This window comes from Schistocerca americana, chromosome X (genome assembly GCF_021461395.2).
Source record: "Schistocerca americana isolate TAMUIC-IGC-003095 chromosome X, iqSchAmer2.1, whole genome shotgun sequence".
In the NCBI taxonomy this organism is placed as follows: domain Eukaryota; kingdom Metazoa; phylum Arthropoda; class Insecta; order Orthoptera; family Acrididae; genus Schistocerca; species Schistocerca americana.
Genome location: NC_060130.1, coordinates 307,889,810 through 307,905,905, shown reverse-complemented (window position 1 = coordinate 307,905,905; position 16,096 = coordinate 307,889,810).

The window sequence follows — 16,096 nt, the reverse complement described above, 5'->3', positions numbered from 1 at the left end:
ATCTTGACACAGTGCTCGCACCACGACACCTTCTAGTAGACGTCGTGTATGTGAGATGATCCTCGCCTTGATGCGACGAATCTCTGCCTGTCGGTCAGGGGATAGTGGGCTTGCCACGAGCTCTCGGTGAAGCGTAAAATAACATTCCGTGGTGTGGCGACACCAAAGGAACTGTTCTCTACGATACTGCATCATCGTGTGCCGTAGTCCTGGTTTCGCCCATTAGAGCAACCATTTTAGCGTAGAAAGATATCTCAGGAGTCGATCATCGCAGGTAGTCCATGTGTCTACTATGAGTCGACGATATCTCGGCTTCTGAAGGTGCGCCACATTCATATTGCAGCATCCGCTACTGCCCCATACCTTCTGACGATGAAGGGAGGACCGGCCACGGTGGCCGAGCGGTTCTAGGCGCTTCAGTCCGGAACCACGCGACTGCTACAGTCGCAGGTTCGAATCCTGCCTCGGGCATGGACGTGTGTGATGTCCTCAGGTTAGTTAGGTTTAAGTTGTTCTAAGTTCTAGGGGGCTGATGACCTCAGATGTGAAGCCCCATAGTGCTCAGAGCCATTTTTTGGTGGAGGGAGGCAGTGCTGCGGTTCAGATGTATGCGCTCTGATCAGAAAAGGCAAACAGCCATCTTTCTGCAAGCATCGTTGCTGGCGCTAGATCAGGGTAGATATAAATGGCATCGAGGCGACTCGCAGAGTGACTAGTGACGAATGTGTATCGTGGTTAGAAGCAATGCTCTCTTTCCTAAGTGACGAGAAGACGTAATTCTTGCACCAAGAGTCGGAGTTAACGATATGCGGTGTAACTGGGATATTGATCATTCGGATGAAGCACGATGTTTAAGTCCATACCAAGAATGCAGTTGTCGTAGTTTTGCAGGAAGAGAAGCACGACTTCCTCAAATACAAACGCGACCAGTCGCCAGATGTGCATAGACGCTTAGATGTTTACAATCCGTGCGCCTTATCGCCAGCCATCTGGCCGACTGCAAATACCTCACCTCGTCAGCATCTAAGCCATCTATCATCAGTATGGCTGTAACGCTACCGGCATCATCAGCAGGCGTAATGAACTAAGCATAAACTTGAGAATCCAGAAAGGTCCCCAAAAAAAGTACTTGCAGGAGTGCAATGTTCACATCTGACACTCGTAGCATATCACGCAGCAATTGGAGCTTCACTTTCGAATCGATGGTGTTGAGGTTGATGGAACCAATCGGGTAGGCGTGCTGCAGGTTGGCAAGCGCAGCGACACTCATTGTAACAAACGGATGTGGTGATTCGACATCTTCTTCGATGTACATGCGCGCGTCTTCCTCCACTTCACCAGAAATGGATTAATTATGGGCCGTCTGGTCCTCAAGTGCCGGTACAATTTCAGCCTCAGGATCTTCGTCGTCCTCATCCGCCCACAGAGATAGGCGGCGGGCAGCATCACCTGTTACCACCTATGAGGGGCTCAACGTCGGCATTGACGATGCAGTGGCAGGGGAGCATTGATGAACCCGGCGAACGACAGATTGTGTCACTTTCGACAGGGAGGCAGCCGGCCGGGGTGGCCGAGCGGTTCTAAGCGCTACAGTCCGGAACCGCGCGACCGCTCCGGTCGCAGGTTCGAATCCTGCCTCGGGCACGGATGTTTGTGATGTCCTAAGGTTGGTTAGGTGTAAGTAGTTCTAAGTTCTAGGGGACGGATGACCCCAGATGTTAGCTCCCATAACGCACAGAGCCATTTGAATCTTTTCGACAGGGAGGCATCAATTCAGAATGGTTCAAATGGCTCTGAGCACTATGGGACTTAACTTCTGAGGTCATCAGTCCCCTAGAACTACTTAAACCTAACTAACCTAAGGACATTAAACACATCCATGCCCGAGGCAGGATTCGAACCTGTGACCGTAGAGGTCACGCGGTTCCAGACTCTAGCGCCTAGAACCGCTCGGCCACTACGGTCGGCCGGAGGCATCAGTGACCGGTCCACTGTGATGGGATGGGTTGCGTGTCTCCACGGATTCTGTCAGCACGTTAGATTTGGGCGAAGTGAAACACTATTTGCCTGCGACTGTTTCATGCGGTGGTCAGATAGCGTCCTCCGTCTCCTCTTGCACTTCTTCAGTGATCGTTGTTTACGTAATGGGCTTCCAAGTCAGACGATGGCAAAGAGTCCTGACGGTCTGGCACAAACACTGCCGTGACACTGCCACAGTGTCAACATTTATCCTTCCATCGGAATTTTCATCATTCGTCGACATAGCTATCGAGGCAGGAGTGGAAAGTGTAGTGGAAGTCACTTCCTTCCTCTGTAGTGTTTCATCTGCGGAGAGTCGCTCGGGCCCGTCGGACGCGGCAAAGTGGCGACATCGTTGTCTAGGGCTGCCACACGTGTCACAGGTAGGGATGTCGGCATCGGAAAGGGATCGGTCTGCAGGTGGCTGTTGCCTATCGTCCTCTGCAAGCATTCGGACCGAACGTGGCCTTCTTCGCCGCATTCCGAGCGCGTCTGCGTCTGTCCGTCGTAAATGATGAGGACTCTGCATCCTCCAGGGTATAAATAGGACGGGACGTGTTTATTTAAAGTAATGAGGACCTGACGCACGCCATTACAGACGGAGTATGTGCTGAATTGATCCCACTTCCCTGCAACGTGTCCATGCACCATCCAGTAAGGGCGAAGCGCAGACACCACCTCGTCCGCGGGAATTTCGAAAGGGAATTCGCTAATGCGTATCGTCCGCAATCCCAGCCCAGCATGGTCGATCTCCACAGCTCCTACATTACCATCCGAGAGTCAGAATTTTAGCTCGTTTTTAGTCTCGAGGAATACCGTCACAGTTTGCGTCATTGAGAAATTTGACATATACCACACTGATAACTGTGAAAAGTTATATACCAACTAGTTCGCCACTCGGGATCTTTACTTCGTCTATGAGAAAACTTTATTCTTCCAGAGCGTTTGGTCGAGCAAATTCACTCCAGAAACTGAATTTCAGCTTCGATTTTCTGTAAGAGTTGGCCACCAGAATCAATGAAAACGCTAGGATGCGCGAAACGGCCGGAGCAAGTAGACAAACATCGAGCGAGCGCTCCGCGGCCGGGACGTTAACAGCACGTCCGCTCCACACGGCTCCTCGAAGCAAACTTTCGTCATTTCCGCTATCAGTGCACGCTTCCCGGACATAACCAAACTTCCATGTGTCACACTGTCTACATCCTTATACCGTACTCCACTAAGTTCATCACCTAACGCTCACAACATTATGTGAATTCCCGCAAACAGGAAGAATGAGACAAAGATGAATCGATACCAGTGTTGATATCGTTGTGTGCCCACCATTGCGTGTAATACTTCTATACATGTCTTAAAGAACACCTGTTGTACATAATACCTCGAAATTAATTTGCTGACTGCGAATTCCTTTAGTTCAGCAGGATTAGGTATAAATGTACTACACAATAGTTCAAATGGTTCAAATGGCTCTGAGCACTATGCGACTTAACTTCTGAGGTCATCAGTCGCCTAGAACTTAGAACTAATTAAACCTAACTAACCTAAGGACATCACACACATCCATGCCCGAGGCAGGATTCGAACCTGCGACCGTAGCGGTCACGCGGTTACAGACTGAAGCGCCTTTAACCGCACGGCCACATCGGCCGGCTACTACACAATAGTGCCAAATAATAATTTATGCTGATCCGGGGAGCGAGCACTGATAGCCGAAGTGATTAAGGTGACCGCTCGTGGTAAGGGGGAAGTTGGGGTTCGTGTCCAGGTCCGGCACAAATTGGCATATGTCACTCTTGGGCAGTAGTTCTATACCTACTACGGCTTATGTTAAGGAATTCGCATCAGCGAATTAATTTCGAAGTATTTCATACAGCTGTGGATCATCAACAGTGTCTGTTCTTTCAGACATGCACGTAGGTAGGAAAACACATGATTATATTTGTAGGCGATTTGGAGATACACATTTTGCAAAATTTAGTTCACAAAGCTGCAACCTCTTGCAGCAACAACGCCTCTAACGTGGCTGGGCATCGAGTCAAACAGAATTTAAATGATACATATATCATTCCATGTTCCTTCAAATCAATTTTAGCCTGTGACATGTGCTAGCGAGCTAATCTCTCTGGAGGCCTTGACCGGTTGTTTCTCGTGAGTCTTGCCGAGCGGTTCTAGGCGCTACAGTCTGGAACCGCGCGACCGCTACGGCCGCAGCTCCGAATCCTGCCTCGGGCATGGATGTGTGTGATGTCCTTAGGTTAATTAGGTTTAAGTAGTTCTAGGGGACTGATGACCTCAGAAGTTAAGTCCCATAGTGCTCAGAGACATTTGAACCATTTTCTCGTGATTCAGAGATATGGCGAACGTGCTGGTCATGGCAGCAGTTGAATACGCTCTGTACCGAGTTACGTCAGGACAGGATGTGAAAGTACAGTCTTGGGCTATCTTCTTCAAACGAGAGACAACTGCTACTATCTTTTAGATACCACCCTGTCAACACACCTTTCTTTTAGGAGCTCCTAAGTGTCAAAAACTATAGCAATATTTGTCGAACGCCTTGGAGGGTGCTTTCGGAGATATGGAAACGTGTAAAAACGTGACAAAAATAATACAAAATCAAACGGTGGACTTGCACTTATTTTATTTATTAGTTTATTAGGTTCCGTGGAACCATGCGAGCCACAGCTACTTAGTCGTGGAAGGAGTTACCACTGCGTTTACAGACTACTTCTTAGAAAGTTTATAAACGAAAGAATTAAAAAACACGAAAAAAAATTGTGAGACAGTATATGAAAAACAACACTTTACAAAGAGATCTGAGGTATTGCAAGCCGACCGGTTCTAGGCGCTTCAGTCTAGAACGGCGTGACCGCTACGGTCGCAGGTTCGAATCCTGCCTCGGGCATGGATGTGTGTGATATCCTTAGGTTAGTTAGGTTTAAGTAGTTCTAAGTTCTAGGGGACTGATTACCTCAGATGTTAAGTCCCATAGTACTCAGAGCCATTTTTGAGGTATTACAAGGGATTCTTGGACAGAACAGAAGCAGTGTACCACAAGGAAACCTTCCAACTTAGATGTGAATACTTGCAGTATCTAACTCAATTTTTTCAGTTCAGCTAATGAAAATGAAACCTGATGAACAGTGCACAGCTTTCTATACAGTGCTCAGAGACGTATTATTCAAGAGCAAATTGTTTTCTTTCTAGTGTTCACTAACCGAATGGTGCAGATTCTGCTGAATGATTCCATATTATCAACAACAAATCTCACGATGGAATATATGTACAGGGATGGAGAAGTTAGAATTACGAGATACCTAAACACATGCACGAAATGTAGGAACTGGCACCGCAGATAGGTCTGAGTGCCCTTTTCTAGGCTTAACAATATTTTTAGTGAGTGCGTAGAGATGCCTCAAACTGTAAAACCATAGGAGATACTAGAGTAAAAATGAGCTAAGTAAACGAGCCTTCGGGTTTCAGTGTCAGAGATGGTGGAGATCATTCTTACACGCTGTGCATAAGAGGTATAACTTTTTCGAAATTGTCTCCCATTTCGACGCATAAGTTTGAAATTTGGCGCAAAGGTGTCGTCAACCTTGCTCTGTAATGGGCCAAAAGCGTGGTGCTCTGTGACGCCATCCTTCGGCTCGGCGACGCTTCAAACAGAAAGTTGTCGACGCATTCGAAAAAAAAAGCCAGAGGTCAGAAGTTCACGTGAGCTGTAAGGTGAGTTGATGATGTCACATTGGCACCAAATCTCACCACAATTCCGCCCAACGCCATCATGGACGTGTAACACGATGAGTACGACACACCCTCTCTTACCAACATTTCACCTTCTCTGTCGCCCCCGCAATGGAGGTCATATCCGCAACGCCCAGAATTGAAATCACGTGGTTTTCCTGTGGATGGTCGAGGAGAATATTTCAGAGACATCACCGCTCAGAATCTACACGAAAAAGCCTAACGAGGTGGCATAAAGGGCGAAAATGAAACCATCCCTTCCGTCTGGGTCTCGATTCGCACACATTTCGCGGGCGAAAAGGACAGTTCACGATACGCTGAGCAACACGATGACGTTCTTGACAACGTCCGACACTGCTGACACGCCCCGGACGATTAAATCCTTCTGTAAGGCCGGTATTACACTATCAAATTTCTTTGTCAAATATCTCAAAAATGGCTCTAATAGCTCTGAGCACTATGGGACTTAACATCTGTGGTCATCTGTCCCCTAGAACTTAGAACTAATTAAACCTAACTAACCTAAGGACACCACACACATCCATGCCCGAGGCAGGATTCGAACCTGCGACCGTAGCAGTCGCGCGGTTCCGGACTGAGCGCCCAGAACCACGAGACCACCGTGGCTGGCGTCAAATATCTTTGTCCAATATCTTTGTCAAAGATATTTGATGGTGTAATAGGGAACTTTGTCAAATGTCGTCCAATATTTGATCAAATCTAGGGCCTCGCTGTAGATTTGATCAAAGAAGTCGCTTGTCTTCTGTTTACCGCAATGTGACATGTTAGCACATGGAGCACTAGCATCGCTACATTCTGTCGTCTGTAGTGTTTTTATAAACATTGCCGGTAAATACAATTGGTGTTTTCTGACAACTACAAAATTAATAGAGATGTATGAAGCTGATAAGGCGCTTTACAACGTGAGCACGCTGAATACGAAAATAGATTACGAAGATTGGAGACGAGATCTGACCTAACCTAATCTAACCTAACCTAACTCTCTCCTGTAGCAAGGAATCTGAGAGTTACAGTGTGTCTGCCTTCTGCAGATGTAGCTGTTCTTAAGCGAATATTGTGCTTTGTGATATGAGGATACACTTCATTGAGCACATACAGAAATGTATTCTCATCCATTCTTAAGTAGCCCGCATCTCGTGGTCGTGCGGTAGCGTTCTCGCTTCCCACGCTCGGGTTCCCGGGTTCGATTCCCGGCGGGGTCAGGGATTTTCTCTGCCTCGTGATGGCTGGGTGTTGTGTGCTGTCCTTAGGTTAGTTAGGTTTAAGTAGTTCTAAGTTCTAGGGGACTGATAACCATAGATGTTAAGTCCCATAGTGCTCAGAGCCATTTGAACCATTCTTAAGTAATTGATGTACGACGTCCTCCACTATAAGCTTACGTAACAATTTTTGTTGAATGCTTTTATCGTGTCGTCGAAAAACCCACGGCTTCACCCAGGTATGTTTCCTTTTTTCCCCCCGCTTCTCTTCCGCATGTGCACACAGTGCAACTGTGGTACATGCAACTGCTGCGGTTAATAACAAGTTGCTGTTGTCAGCCATCTTGAACTTTGACGAAAAATATGATCACAGTATAATACCCCTTCAAGCGCTACGTCAAAGATCTTTGTCAAATATATTTGACGGAATATTTGTTCACATCTTTGCTCAAATCTTTGACAAAGAAATTTGATGGTGTAATACCGGCCTAAGGATATCGTGGGGCTACAAGCCTACTGAACGTGATATCGCCCAATTGGAGCACAGCGCGAACGCAATTTTTGCTCGGGTGTACAGGGTTGAACCACTAGGGACCGTTCAAAGCTATTCGACGAAATTCTAACTTGATCCGAATCAGCAAAGTGTGTTTACGCTTTTTCAGCCATCCTTTCCGCGATCTCCTGTGGCGTGATCGTGGCAGGGGTGGGGGAAGACGTGTGCGTAAAAGAGAAGGAAAAGTGTCCCTCTAAGATCCCCCCAGTCCGGCAACACCCTCGATGCCACCCACGCACCTTTGTTAAGCATGTTGAGAATATACCTGTTAGATATTTACAAGGATCCACTTGAGTGCGAGGTCACAAGTTCAATTTTAGTAACGCCCATTTGAAAGTTTACGTTAACAATTATGACAGGAAAAATATTAACTGCTAATGCCTCATTATGTGCATCACGAGGGCGACAGAAAATGTGTGTCCGGGAGTTGCAGAGATCAACCTTCTACGGGGTGCTTGTATTACACTTCACAAAATGGACATCGTCGACATTCAAAAAATGTTCAAAACAAACCGCTAACTTGCACCATGAACACCGAATAAAAACCAGCGCGTCACAGTGATCACAGAGGTTCGCACCATCAAGATCGACGGCGAACTCCTTGGGAGCTAGAAACCGTGCAGGACGTTCAGTTGGGTATCCGCTCTTAAAGACTGCATATAGAATCATATTGGTGTAGCAGAGCGATGAGAACTGATGGAATGTGATGGCACGCAACCAAATGAAAATCATTCTGCCGTGGTGCTTATCGTGTAGGTTTTATAGCTACGGCAAAAACAAACTTCTTGAGGCTATCAAACTTCCGATTGGTACAAACTGCCACGTCACACACTTCCCAGTAAGGATAGTTTGCTCTAAAGAGGTACGACTTTTATACGCGGACCGGGACTCAAGCAGAAGCAAGTTATTTTGACCAGATACTGGCCAAAAGCAGTGCTCTTGCTATAGTTTTAGTTCTCTTACGCCATTCTCCCACACCTGCTTGCTGTGTCGTAAGCATTCCCTACTGCCCTTGCAGTATCAAGCACACGAGAGAGAATCGTAGGGGGCACAGCATCTCCAACTTCTCGCAGCACAATTAATAACTTTCCAGCCAATTTACCATCCAGATTAATAGTCGGCATAATTTTATACGAATCCGTTAAGGCATTGATGTTAGCTGATCTCGATACAACTCTCTTGATACCTCTAATTTCCAGGGTTCCTTTCATATGCATTTCCTCTTCAAATCCAGATTGGTCTGAGTTGAAAAAAAAATTTCTTGTCGAACGATGAAATGAGTTTGTTTATCTCATCTACAAATTTTCGGGCCTATTCCGCAATCTGTTGTTCATCGTCAAGTTGACGTTTTGATTGAAATTTTCTGATCTTACGTCTTCCAATTCTGTAGCACTGTCTGAAGTTACGCAAACATCCACTGCTTCCTTGAAATCACTGTAATCTGTCGCTCGCAGTATGATGTGCATAACGTAGCCGATCACTAGCATGCACATCCTGTAAATTGTATCGAGCATCCTTGAAGCGTGAAAACACCAGTTTTTGTAAGAAGTGCGCCATTTCCTTCTGTGAATATCCGCAGTTTTTGTTATGCATTACACGGTCATATTGCTGCGGACTTACTCGAAACATGCTAGTAATTGCTTTTTTTACTATGCTGCAGGTGATCTTCCGTGTACATAATTATGTTTAGATATTTAGTACCAGCTCCTTGGATAACGATTATCCTTTACTACGTTTCACCGGAGATGGGATTTGTGGCGCCCTGTCCGAAAAGGATGATGAACTACATGCCTCGACACTTGTTTCAGTATCACTTTCACTTGTTAAGCACGTATCATCGTCATTGCACTCTTCATGTACATTGTCCGCACAGTCGGGGGTATACGATACCACACGCTCCGATGACTCATCTTGTAGAAACTCTAATATTTCACCTGCCACTTCTTTTTTATTCTTCGAAATTGCTTGGGTTGCTTTCTGACGGAGTGTCAACTTCGGCAACTACTGTTGTAGATATTACGCAATGTTTGCTTTTTTATCATTGCCATCGCTCTGCTTTGTATCAACACCGCTAGCACTGTAGAACTGTTATGAGTTACTCATCGACTGAGCCGTTCAACTGCACTCCGTATCATCATGCTGTGCTCACTATTGCTTACCTCCAGTCCCGTCCGCTGCTGCCATTACCAGCCGGTACTGTGACTGAATGGTATACGATATGCGGGGCATCGAATGCCGTAAACATCATTGGCCCTTTGCGACTTCGCACTCAAGAGGTTCCTTGTTAGAGATCCATTCAGCTAAGTGGTGTCTCTTGGTTGTTCCAGCGCCTGATGGCAAGTAGCCCCACCTAAGACGTGTCGAAGGGGTTGCCTGCCCACATGCACTACAGCATTTTCCGGAAAGGGTGCCGGCCGATGTGGCCGCGCGGTTCCAATCTAGGCGCTTCAGTCTGGAACCGCACGACCACTATGGTCGCAGGTTCGAATCCTGCCTCGGGCATGGATGTGTGTGATGTCCTTAGGTTAGTTAGGTTTAAGTAGTTCTAAGTTCTAGGGGACTGATGACCTGAGAAGTTGAGTCCCATAGTGCTCAGAGCCATTTTTGAACCGGAAAGCGTCCGACAACATCTTAATTCCTCCCAAATACATCTCGTGAAAAGACGAACCCGCCAGGTTAGCTGAGCGCGCTGACGTGCTGCTTCCTGGACTCGGGTAGGCGCACCGGCCCCGGAGCGAATCCGCCCGGCGGATTAACGACGAGGGCCGGTGTGCCGGCCAGCCTGGATGTGGTTTTTAGGCGGTTTTCCACATCCTCCTAGGTGAATACCGGGCTGGTCCCCACGTCCGGCCTCAGTTACACGGCTAGCAGACGTCTGAACACTTTCGCACTATTCCATGGATTACACTAGTCGCAGACAGTTGGGGTACACTAATTCCTTTCCGAGGGGGTACGGGGTGGCGGCAGGAAGAGCATCCGGCCACCCCTTCCAATAACATTGCCACGTGCGATTAACCATGCCGATGCTGTGTATCCGCGGGAAAAACGGCACAAGCAAAATAGAGAAAGAAAGGACATCTCGTGATAAGTCCATGACGAGGAAATTCGAGAAATCAGAGCTAGGCCCTTAATACAGACACTTACCAACAATCATTCTTCCCAAGCGTTACTCGTGAGTGGAACAAGGAAGGATTTATCTGAGAGGTGTACCAAAAGTATACTCCGCTACACACCGTTAAATCGCTTGCGGAGTATGATGTAGATGTAGATGTAGATGTTCTCGTATTGTTCTTCATGGCGCAGGAGGCTATTTCGTTCACTTGAGCACGGCGTGGTTTAAATGCCAAATATCCCCGCGCATTATGTCCCAGTCAGCATGCCACGAGCACCAACTTGCTTATCTGGGGCGCTTTTCAGCACAGCCTGCCCATTGTGTGCGTGTTACGCTGTTAGCAAGGCGGAATTTCAATAGCTCAGACCAAAGGCCGGGCGCGAATTACTCCCGCAGAGCGTGACTGAGAGAATGGGGCTAGTTGTATGAAAATTAATAATCACGTTTCAAAACCACTCTGTAATTTATTATTGTTATAATAAACTACTGCAAAACATGTATTGCTACATTCTGTTTTGTGATACAGCTGTTTTAAAAATTCGGAGTCAGATGATGTACTACACTGCTAGCCGTTAAAACTGAAACAACGAAAGTTAACTTACTGTATGTGTACAGTCCGGTAAGACGAATACATATTTAGGAGTTTACATGGAAACATTTAGGAGTTTACAGGAAGTGAAATTTAGTACACAGAGCTGTCACTCCAGGCAGCAGCAACTCTGTTTCGCGTGAAGACTGAGTCGAACTGAGAATCGAATGCAGATACAGATTAATTATTCTGTACTGCGTCAACACTATATGAGAATTAACCAATCGTAGTGGCTGCCGAGTCGTGGCGTGCCATTCTCTTAGCAACCCATGACCAGATTTCTTCAGTGCGTGAGAGATTTTGAGATTTCTCCCCAAACCAACCAACCAGATTTGGAGAACGTGATCGCCACGGGAGCAGTTGAACAGTCACTGTACCGCGGTGGGTCAAAACCGTACAGACAAAATGCGATCTTGGTGAAAGATAACGTCATGGAAGGGTAGAACCTAAGGCGCAGCCACAGGCCGTATTACGCCAGAAATGCAACGGCTGCTTGTCCAAATTACAGGCTATGCAATCCTGAGGCGATCGTGATATGTACTTTATGGTACACCCCCCCCCCCCCCCCCCCCAATCGTCAGACACCGGGCGTCAGACGATTATGGAAATAATCTCTCAACGTTGGTTCCAAACGTAGCCTCCATACATCAGTCTGGGATACATAACAAGAGTACTGATAGACGAAATACAGAAGATTCAAAAAAGAGCAGCGCGTTTTGTCACAGGTTCATTTAATACGAGCAAAAATGTCACGGAGATGCTCACTCAGCTCCAGTGGCAGACGATGTATGGATGGCGTTGTGAATTACGGTGTGCTTTACTGTTAAGTTCCAAGATCATACGTTCCTACAAGAGTCAACAAAAAATGGTTCAAATAGCTCTGAGCACTATGGGACTTAACATCTGAGGTCATCAGTCCCCTAAAACTTAGAACTACTTGAGCCTGACTAATCTAAGGACATCACACACATCCATGTCCGAGGCAGGATTCGAACCTGCGACTGTAGCGGTAGCGCGGTTCCAGACTGAAGCGCCTAGAACAACTCGGTCACACCGACCGGCGAAGAGTCAACAGATATATTGCTTCCTTCTGTATATATCTCGCGAAATTCCATGATAGTATGAGTAGAGAGATTCGTTTTTATATGGAAGCTTACCAATTGACCATTAAGGATCACAGGAAAGGTGGAAGTGACAATAAGACACAAGGGACGCTCAGCCACTCAGTATAAGGTGGTTGCGGAGGAGGTACAGAGTGAACATTAATAAAAGCGATAAACTGCAGGGACGGGTTCCTGACTGAAAATGGAGGGAAAAAGGTCCTATGAAGATATGTATGGAAATGCATCGTTGATACGGTAGATGGCAGAGGTACCAAAAGACCGGGGTTAATGCTTTGAAGCCGCAAGAGTGAATCCAAGCCCTTATAAAGTCACTCCTGTTAACAAAGAAGCGCCAGCCTGTGTGGCCGAGCGGTTCTAGGCGCTACAGTCTGGGACCGCGCGACCGCTACGGTCGCAGGTTCGAATCCTGCCTCGGGCATGGCTGTGTGTGATGTCCTTAGGTTAGTTAGGTTTAAGTAGTTCTAAGTTCTAGGGGACTGATGACCTCAGAAGTTGAGTCCCATAGTGCTCAGAGTAATTTGAACCATTTGAACAAAGAAGTATACGAGATTGAACGACCTTTTTAAAAGCATGTTACAAACCGAAGTGTTCTTTCAAGCCACGACCACTCAGGGACGCTCTGGTTGTGAAGGAAGATAAGTTGTTCAAATACAGGTTTACTTACAATGGAGCCGGGCACCAGTAGATCTGGAACGTTCTGGTGGTATACAAGTAGACGATGAACCTGAGTATCAACTGCAGGGACCTGAGAAGTTGTAATGGTTCCTCGAGCTTATAATGGTAAGTGTCTTGTAAAGCGTATCAGTGTGAAGCTCAACCTTCTTGGTACGCTTTCGAATTGTAAGACCCGTTAGTAATCATTTGGCTGTGATAAAACATTGCCCCCATTTTTTTCTGAAAGTCTGTTATGGATTTCGGCTCGTAGTACACATTCTGACTGCAGAAAGTGGATTACAGACCGCTGTTCTTTATTGTTGCAAACAGAGCACTGCAGCCGCGTTTACTTTGTCAGAGAGCAAAAGCGCACTCAAGCGAAGTGATGTGACAACACTGAAACCTTCTACAAGCTAATTGAATGGTGCCACGTAGCGACTAGCGAGCGAGCTAAGGATTTCTGCCAACCTAGAGAGGATTAGATAATTTTTGACATTCCATCGCAATATTAATTTTTTGATTTTAGCGCAAAACGTGAAGAAGCAGCGTTATGGAGATGTCACATGGTAATTCGCGTTCGATGTCGGTGACATGTGCAGTACGCTATGCTCACGCCATTGGTATTTCAACTCCATGCGTGCCCATGACGAGTAGTGTACGTGTGTCACTTGCAGACTATTGGACGCGCGGAATATTTGTAGGGCGCAGCGGTGGCTGGTGCGGGAAACTGGGGCATCTTGTTAACGGAGCTCTTTGCAGTGAGGGGCAGCCACCCCTTGACCTCGGCGCCAGAAGTGCCCTCTGCCGACCGCTGTTTTCACGACTCGCTTCAGCCTGCCGGCGCGTTCTCCCGCTTCTGACCCGCTCGCAAATTAGTTCCATCGCACTCTTTTTCGGCCTTTTTTCCGATTTGTTCTGTTGGAAGTAGCAGTGTGATATCTCTTACAACACCTAACACGCATTACGTTATTATTGCCAGTGCTGGATGTAGGTGACAGCTGAGTAGGTAGTAACTATTAGTGTGGTTCACATATTTTAGATGGGATGGCTGATTTCGCCTTGCAGTTTGAAAGCGAATACCTGCTCCAATATTAGTAACATATTCGGAAACCGCCCACATGGATAGATAGATTGATTTGGTCAATGGTGAGTCATGTCCATCTATCTATCTCTCTGTGTTTAGTATTTAGCCCAGATATCAAAAGGGTTCCGGGATCGATTCCCGGACGGGTTTGGGGATTTTCTTTGCCCGGGGACTGGGTGTTTATGTTGTCCTCATCATTCCATCATCATTCATAAAAGTGGCTAAATTGAACTGTACAGATTGGGAATATGTACGAGCGCTGATGATCGAGCAGTTGAGCGCCCCAGAAACCAATCACTATCATCCAGGACAGCTGTGGACAGTGTGAACGTTACTGCGGACCACCTGCACAGTCACGTCTATTATGTATATACGTGTAACACTGCAAAGCAATATGAAGTCAAACGAGCACGTAAGAACGATGGCAGGACGAGTAATTGGTCGACTTCGGTTTGTGGGGAGAATTTTAGGAAATTGTTGTTCATCTGTAAGGGGACAGCAACTAGAACACTAGTGTGACTCATTCTTGAATACTGCACGGGTGTTTGTGATCCCCACCACTTCGGATTATGGGAGGACTTCGAATCAATTCAGAGGCGTGCTGCTAGATTTGTTCGTGGTAGTTTCGATGAGCATGCAAGTTTTACGGAGATACTTGGAGAAAATAGGAGTCCCTGGAGGCTAGACGTTCATTTAGCGGAACACCATCGAGGAAATTTAGAGAACCGGCATTTGAAGCTGACTGCAAAACGATTCCACAACAACCAACTTACATTTCGTGAACGAATCACGAAGATAACAGAACTTAGGGCTCGTACACAGCCATTTAGAGTTTCGTTTTTCCCTCGCTTTGTTTGTGAGTGCAACAGGAAAGGAAATGACTAATAGCGGTATGAGGTACCCTCCTTCATGCATTTTACAGTGGCTTGCGGAGTATGTATGCATATTCATGTAGGTATAGACGACAAGTAAAGAAATAGAACTATTGGTATTCCAGATAACTATATGAGTCGCTACGCTTTAGCATTACCGAAGGCTACTACGAAAGTTAGTGCTTAAATCTACATCTATATCTACATCTACATCTGTACTCCATAGTCCACCTTATGGTGTGTGGTGGAGGGTATTTTGTTTACCTGTTACGGACATTTACATTTGAATCACTGATGATAGGTTTTGGAATTCCAGTCTGCCATGCAATTCCCAGCTTACGGAGCTCTCTTTGTATTGTTTTGGTGCTAATAGTGTTCGCGAGTGCAACATTCAGTTCTGCAATGACTCTGAAGCTGTCGTCCTCTTAGTTCCCGTCACAATGTTCTTCAGTGAGAGTCTATGACACACAACACATACTTTCGTCCGCTTTGTGTCTTAGCAGATAATGTTTTACCTCTTTCTCTGTATGCGGTTTAAATATTCGATATGGTGCCTCTTGGAACCCGAAACAGTTTGGCTACCTAGGTTACGGAAGCACTCAACATACGAGCGCCAGAAATCTGCTCACGTTCCAATTCACACGGCTCCTATTTAATTCACGCGCAATGCAGAGAACACTGTTCTGATCACGATTGATACTTGCAACGTATTGAGGACATCGCACAGATGCCGTTCATGGTCATATCCATCAGCGCAACCTGCAAGCTTGGTAACATCTGGATGTATGTTGAAGCAAGCATTTCTCGCAGTGTCCCGGCAATTTCATCCAGACCCTGCACATCACAACTCGTTTCTGATGAAAGGAATTCGAGAAGTATCAATATACGAACACTTTTCTATAACAATCCTTAAAGACCCGTATTCAACCAAAATGCTACTGATCATGCAAGGAGCACTTGAAACAAATGTTCTCGCTCGCCAGAGGACATCATACTGTGAGAATGGGTAATCGTGCAGTGCAGCCGCTGTAGGCCAGCTGTAGTCATGGCGTTATCGTCTCGAAAAAACGACGTTACGTCATTGATTTTTTGTTTACTTGCAGATACGTGTTTGCAGTCCTGGTA